General features: G+C 36.4%; 1 long non-coding RNA gene across 1 annotated transcript; it reads right to left on the bottom strand.

The window, feature by feature from the left end:
* Positions 1-274: 274 nt before the first annotated feature.
* LOC138918722 (uncharacterized) lies at positions 275-6,896 on the bottom strand. The gene is made up of 4 exons (XR_011428424.1): positions 6,782-6,896; positions 4,493-4,632; positions 1,262-1,348; positions 275-442 (listed from the first exon to the last, which is right to left on the bottom strand). It is a non-coding gene; the product is annotated as an uncharacterized lncRNA (long non-coding RNA).
* Between the last annotated feature and the right edge of the window lie 586 nt (positions 6,897-7,482).

Here is a 7,482-nt window from a genome sequence, read left to right as displayed (position 1 = left end):
ATCGCTTGTAGCCTGTTATATGTTGACCTAAATTTCAAATTATTGTATTTATTAAATCAAATGTCTATATTATCCCACTCTCTCTCTGCACTTCCATTAAAAGAAAACAACTGAAGTTATTTCAAAATTGTTACTTATTAGCATGGTACATGTAGGTCAATGACTTAGAAGAAAAGTCTCCTAAAGTGGACTAACCCTTAAAAAGTAAGAGATTATGAAAATAAATCTTAGTATTCCATCATTTCAATGTTAGAAAAGATAGCTAGATCTTAAATACATACCATTTCATGTTGAAATTTATTTTCTTTTAAATTTTAGAAATATCTGCAAATTTAGATTTAACATTTTAACATTGATTAGACTCTTCACTTTATAATAGGAGCAAGAGTTCATTTGTGCCTGATATTGATGAAGTTTATAAAATGCTGAAATTTCTGGATTTCTGAAAAGAACACGAAAACAAGGATAAATTATATTTGTACCTTTAAGTATGTGAATACGTAAAAACAATAGCAAGTCATTTACAGGAATTGTCTAGAGAAAATTCTCACCATCACCAGGCAATTTGTGCCTAGTCTGGTACAAATAGCACGTGGATCAAAAACTTAATCTGAGTATTCTTAGTCTAATTGGTATAACAGTACAAATATATATACATACTTGCATACATGCGCATTTAGTCGGTTTAATACAAGAACAAACATTTGTTTGTTAAAGACTGAAAATAAGGATCAATATTGCAGCATTCACAACCATCTAGCTTGATAAACCATATCAGTTAGGTGTTGCAAATATGGAATAAGTAAAAACTGATATCAGGAGCATATAGCTTCTATTTTGCCTAAGCTAAGCAGATATAATGTGTTCTAAGGTAGTATATGTGATTTAAAATCCAAAGAAGAAGGATCCCATTTTAAAGAGATTGATTTGGGGTGGCGGAAGGTGATGTGATAGTCATCGCTGTATAGCTTCTTAAAACTGATTTACTGTAGTGGCTTGTGGAAGTAACAGATGTTTATTTGAATGAATATTCATTTGCTGACATCAAGTCCCAGTAGATGACACTTTCCTCTTAAGAGGTCATATTTTCCTCTTAGGAGTGTTTGCTATTGCGGTTGCCAATTGTCTATTTAGAAGACATAACGCTGAGGAGCTATGTAAAGTGGAGTATTGATGTATAATGATATAGAGTCTGAACCAGAGGTAAATATGCTAATTAGAAACAGCAATAATGCCAGATATAAACATCATAATGACTTACCTTATCCTTTTTGACAGTATCATGATAGCTTCTCATCAACCAATCATGAATTTTCTTTTAAGTTACATTGTTAGTACACTGCTTGAGCTGTAAAAACATTTATTTAAGATAGAACATTACCAAGAATTGAGGTGACTTCAAATCACCATAGCAACCAAATAAAGAACTTTATTGTGAAGAACCTTTAAGAAAAATTTTAAAAATTCTGTATGAATAGAAATTATTATTATTTAGGGCCTAGTTCCATCTCTACCACTTGCTATACAAAATCTTGCTTTCTTCTATGTGTGTTTTTAGAGAAAACAGCAGTATCAGAAGTACAGATAGCCTGTTATAATTGTTCGTTTCATAAATTCATGCACTGGGGCCAGTTTATCATACCTAAAGTTACTTTGGCTCTGCAAAAGATTATTCTGGCAGAAATTTTATTAGTGTGTCAAATTATCTTTTAAGAAACTTGGCCAGGATTACTACCCAAGATGGTAAGTTATAAATTTTAAACCTTATGACTAGACACTCCCACTCCCCACCCCCAAGACAGTAGTACCATTGAATTTTCTGGCACCATGATCTAAACACAAATTTGTAACAGAATTCCAGAAACAAATAAGATAATTTTAGGAGGAGAGTTACAATGAGATAATAATCTGGTTATGTTTCTTGGTCCATGAAATGCCTAGAGTATTTAGCAACATAACTATGTCTCCATTATCTATGCTGTTAGGAAAAGATATATACATGGAAATCTGTGGCTGATTCAAAATTATCACTGTTAAGCCATTAGAAGCAGCCTCCTTCCTCAAACTCAAAAGATGTGTTTTTTATTATCTAACCGTTTATGTTAGTGGTTCTCAACTTGGGCTGCACATTAGAATCATCTGGTGATGACTGAGGAGCTGTTAAAAATCCTGATGTATAGGTCACATTCCTGATTAATTAAATCACAAGGCTGGGGGTGAGACCAGACATTAGTAGTTTGTTAAAGCTTCCCCAGGTGATTCCAATATATGGCCAAGGTCGAGAGCTACTTAGTGGTAGGGATCTAAGAATCAGTGAAGTGCAGAAACTATAAGAAAAGAATGTCTATTTACTAAACTAAAGAGTAAATATCAGTGATTGTTCAAATTGCTGTATACCAATGATATGTAAAAAGAGATTATTAGGCTATTTTTTTTCTGATTTCTTCAAAAATCCTAACTTCAGTTCCATCTGTTATATGAGAGAGTAAATTTCCAGATTGTAGAAGTGTTAACCTATATTAAGATTGAAATACACCAGTGATATAAGTTGCCTCTATATTTCAATATATAATAATTATTTTTAATTTGTGAGTTCTTTTTCAAAGAAGTCGTTTTGAATAGATGCTTAGCAAAAAGTACTTTATTAATTCAAAAACTATATAAAAACATTGTTGTGTAGTCATGATGCAGAATGAATAATTTTCAAATTGTAGCGGGGGGTTGCAGGGACTTCCTTGGGAAATGGAAATGATTTTAGCCATTCTCAGTTTAGGGAAAAAATGATAAATCCAGATTTTGTGCTGTTACCCCTTGAAATTTATTTTCATAAAGTATGTTTTCCTGAGGTATCTTATAAGCATTGAGATACTTATAAGCATTAAGATACTTTCTCACTGGTAAGAAAGGTGAATTACAGTACAGACAGAAAAATTCCCCCTAACTTTAATGTAATTTCAATAAGTTGGAAGCAGAGATTTATTTGCTTAGATATAGTTAATGTAATTAATTTCGAAGGCAGCGTAGTCCAGTTATTAGAGTCAAACAAACCAGAGTTCAAAACCTAGCTCTGCCCCTCCTGGCTGTTCTCCCTGGAACATATCATTTACCTAGTCCAGGACTCACTTTTCTCATCTATAAAAGGGGCACATTTATATCTTCTGTGCAAGGTTGTGAGTTGTGGGCAATTAAATGGGGAAATGTTGACAGAGCCCTTAGCATAGTGCCCAGCACATAGTAAGCCTTGAATAAATGGTAGTTATTTTTTAATTATTCAAGCAGGTGTTTTGAAAGACTACTTTTTCCCTTGGGTAATTTATGCTGTTTTTTCATAACTGCCCACCACAGACTTGACACACATGAGGGTTACAGGAAGTCTTTGCATATTCTTAAATTTAGGCATAGCATGGCAAGGAGAGTGTGAGTTGCTGCGTGGGTGCATTCATGGCCATATGACTTGAGTGCACAACCCATCATGCTCATTCACTAACTGAGGTTCCCCATTGTGTGACCAGGTGGGAAATGTGCAATATGTGTCTCAGGAAAACTGAAATCACCACCCATCACGGACCATCTCAGTTACTACTAAAGAGTGGGGATCAAGAATGTTAAATCATCATGTTCTAAGGGTCTCCTGATTCTATATATATTGCATTTCATTGATTCCAACATGCACGTTTTAACGTCTCTGAAATCAAAATGTACCGTCCAATCGATAATGTCTTAAATCACTCTCAGCCAGGCAGCACTTCTGATGTAGTTGGCATCGCCTGTGACTGTGTGAACTTGGCCATAGCTCTTCATATTGTTGTGATGCATGATAAAAACCTGAGGCCAAGCGAGTTTAAGAAAATTCTTTAAATAACTATCAAATAAAAATTCTAAGGGATAAAAAATAGTGTCATAGTTTAATTGGCAGTGATTTTTCTTCCTTAATGGCACACAAAATAATAATGCATCTCAGAATCTAATCTTTAATTTGATGTAATAGTTTGCTATGGTTTTTGCAAAGCAATTTGACAAAATGCTTCAAAACCCTTTACAATGTGCATATATCCAATGTACAAATTTCCACGCTCATGATTCATCCTAAGGAAATAATCATAATTAAGCCACATCAATACTTCTGTCTCAGTAGTTATTTAGGTTAAGTTTGCTATTGTGGCAGGCAGAATAATGCTCCCTCGCCCCCAAAAATGTCCATATCCTAATCTCTGGAGTCCATGAATATGTAATGTTACACGGCAAAGGGAAATTAAGGCTGCAGATGAATTAAGGTAACTAATCAGCTGATCTTAAAATAGGGAGGTTATCCTGGATTATCCAAGTGGACCCAATTTAATCGCAAAGATCATGAAAAGCGAAAGAGTGAGGCAGAAGAAAAGGGTCAGAGAGGGAGATGTAACGAAGCAAGAGGTGGGAGTGAGACGATGTGGTGTGAGAAGGACTCAGTGTGCTGTCGGTGACTTTGCAGATGGAGGAAAGAGCTACAAACCAAGGAATGCAGGAGGCTTCTAGAAGCACGTCGAAGCAAAAGGCAAGGAGAGGCTTTCTCCCCTACAGCATCCAGAGGAGAATGCAGCCATCCCAATACTTTTGATGTCAGTCCAGAGAGACCCAGGTCAGATTTCTAACCTACAGAACAGAAAGATAAACTTTTGTTGTTGTAAGCCACTAAGTTTGTGGTAATTTGTTATATCAGCAATAAGTAACTAATGCAGTTGATAAGGTAGAAACATTTTTATGATTGATTATCTGCGTTAGGTAAATAGTTACTAGACTCATGAATTTAATAGACCAGTAAAAGTTCCAGAAAATGTTAGGGCCAATTGCCAGCTTTTAATTTTGCTGTCTTATTCTAAACTTACTGCTTAAAATTCTAACATAACATCAGCATAAGATAGTTTTACAAACAAATAATATAAATCTAACATATAAGTGCCAATATTTAAATAAATTTAATTTAGAAAAAACTCATTTCATTGCCTTTAATTTCCTCACTTCATCCAAGGACCAACAAAAATACCCCATTACCAGCGCTATTCTGTGATCAAGCATGTGGGAATTTCTGTGTTAGCTGCATTTTGTTGATTTTGGTGTGTGGATTTTAGAGTCCCCTAAAAAGGGAGATTGGCATAATAACAAAAATCCTTAGATTACAAATACTTAGTTGAGAATTCTCAGAAGTTTGGAGTTAGGACATCTTATGATTACTTTTGCTGTGATTTCTTTTGATTCCCTCCCCATCTTTTCTTGCCATCTATCCAGAACATCTTGTATTAGTTATCTATGGCTGTTGTAACAAATTACTACACATTGCTGTCTCAAAACAACGAATGTTTATTCTCTTACAGTTCTGAAGGTCAGAAGTCTGAAATCGGTTTCATTGGGCTGAATTCAAGGGGTTGGCAGGGCCACGCTCCCTCCTTCCTCATGCTTCAAAACCAGCAGTATTGCATCTCCAAATCACTTTCTCTGCTGAGGTGGTCACATGGCCTTCCCTCTTCAATGTCAAATCTCCGACTGCCTCCCTCTTATAAGGATATTTGTGATTACATTTAGCACCCACCCAGATATCTAGGATAATCCTCCCCTCTCAAGATCCTTAATTTAATCATATCTCCAAAGTCTCTTTTGCCATGTAAGTAACATTCACAGGTTCCGGGCACTAGAACTCAAATACATTTGGGGACCATTCTTCAGCCTACACATGTGATTGTTTTATATACATATTGCATAGCTGTTATATTTATTTTAATTAAGTAGGGAAATTTTCTTTGTAGGAATCTATTGTTGCCCATTAAAGTAGTGACATATCCTAGGATATCTAGACCCTAGAAAGCCATGCCTATATGACTACCAAAGATAAGAGGGTCATAATACAATTAAGCAGTTTTGATTAATATAATAACCTATTTCTTGTGTGCAAGGTCATCTACAGGAAGCCCTCTCTTAGGTAGAAAAGTATAAACCACTCGTATATATTTCACACTAATTTTGGAACATTCTCTGAAACTCTTGGTGTAAAAATGACGCTCAGACTGCTAGTGCAGAGCAGCCTACTGAGCATCTCTCAACAGATGCTCAGGCACCTCCCTTTTCAGCAGCACATTTCTGAGATGGGCTGGTGCGAAGGCAAATACAAATGTAATTTAAGAGCTCTGAGGGCTTCTTCTTCCCTTCTACTGAATCCCTATCAGACAACTGGTGGATCAGTTGTACTGTTGGGAAAAATAACACAACAAAACAAGCTGGCAAACCCAATCCTGGGCCTGACACCAGCTGTCCTGTTCCAGCCATTGCTGTTGAGGTTCAGTAAACAGTAGCTGAGTGACTCCAACCCACCCGATGCTCAAGTAACCACCAAAGAAGACCTTAGGTATAGGGAAGATTTGTCTCTGTAAGTGTCAGTGCCTAATAAAGAAACAAACAAGCATCTTGTATGCCTGGAAAAGGAGAGCTACTCTAAATTAGTGGTTTTAGATTCAGTTCCAGGTTTCAGATTCAGGATTTCACAGCCCCTCAAAGGGGCTGCCAGGGCAGATGGAGTAGACAGAACAGACCAAGCTCTGGCTTATCCACCCTAGGTTTATCCAGAGCAATCTCATTTCTATCTGTTTTACTTATTGGGGTTCTGTGTAAGTTTTGTTTCTAAGAATAATTCAACTACTTTTTTAAAAGTCAAAAGCAATTCTAAAGGAACATTGTCTTAGTCTGTTCTGGCTATTAGAATGAAAATGCCACAGACCAAGTGGTTCGTTAACAACAGAAATCTGTATCTCACAGTTCTGGAGACTGGGATATCCAAGATGAAGGCATCAACAGATTTAGTGTCTGATGAGAGACAGCTCCCTGGTTATCAGATGGTCGTCTTCTTGATGTGTCCTCGCATGGTAGAAGGGAAAGGGAGCTCTCCTGGGGTCTCTTTTATAAAGGCATTGATTTCATTCATGAGGGCTCCACCCTCATGACCTAATCACCTCCCAAGGGCCCTACCACCTATTACCATTACCCTAGGGGTGAGGATTTCAACATATGAATTATAAAATATGTATGTAAATAACCCAATTTAAAAATGGGCAAAGTATCTGAATAGACATGTCTCAAATGAAGACAAACAAATGGCCACCAGGGATGTGAAAAAGTGTTCAACATCACTAACCATCAGGGAAATGCAAATCAAAACCACAATGAGCTATCACCTCACACCTGTTAAGATGGCTATTATCAAAAAGACAAAAGTGTTATGAGGTTGTGGACAAAAGGGAACCCCTGTACACTCTTGTTGGGAATGTAAATTGGTACAGCCATTATGGAAAACAATATGAGGTTTCCTCAAAAAATTAAAAATAGAACTACCATATGATCCAGCAATCCCGCTTCTGGGTATGTATGCAAAGGAAATGAAACCCGCATCCCAAAGAAATATCTGCACTCCTATGTTCATTGCAGGATTATTTACAATAGCCAAGATATGGAAACAAC

This window comes from Equus caballus, chromosome 18, assembly GCF_041296265.1.
Source record: "Equus caballus isolate H_3958 breed thoroughbred chromosome 18, TB-T2T, whole genome shotgun sequence".
Classification (NCBI taxonomy): domain Eukaryota; kingdom Metazoa; phylum Chordata; class Mammalia; order Perissodactyla; family Equidae; genus Equus; species Equus caballus.
Note: the sequence above shows the minus strand (reverse complement) of the source record. Positions and strands in the feature narration are given on the sequence as shown.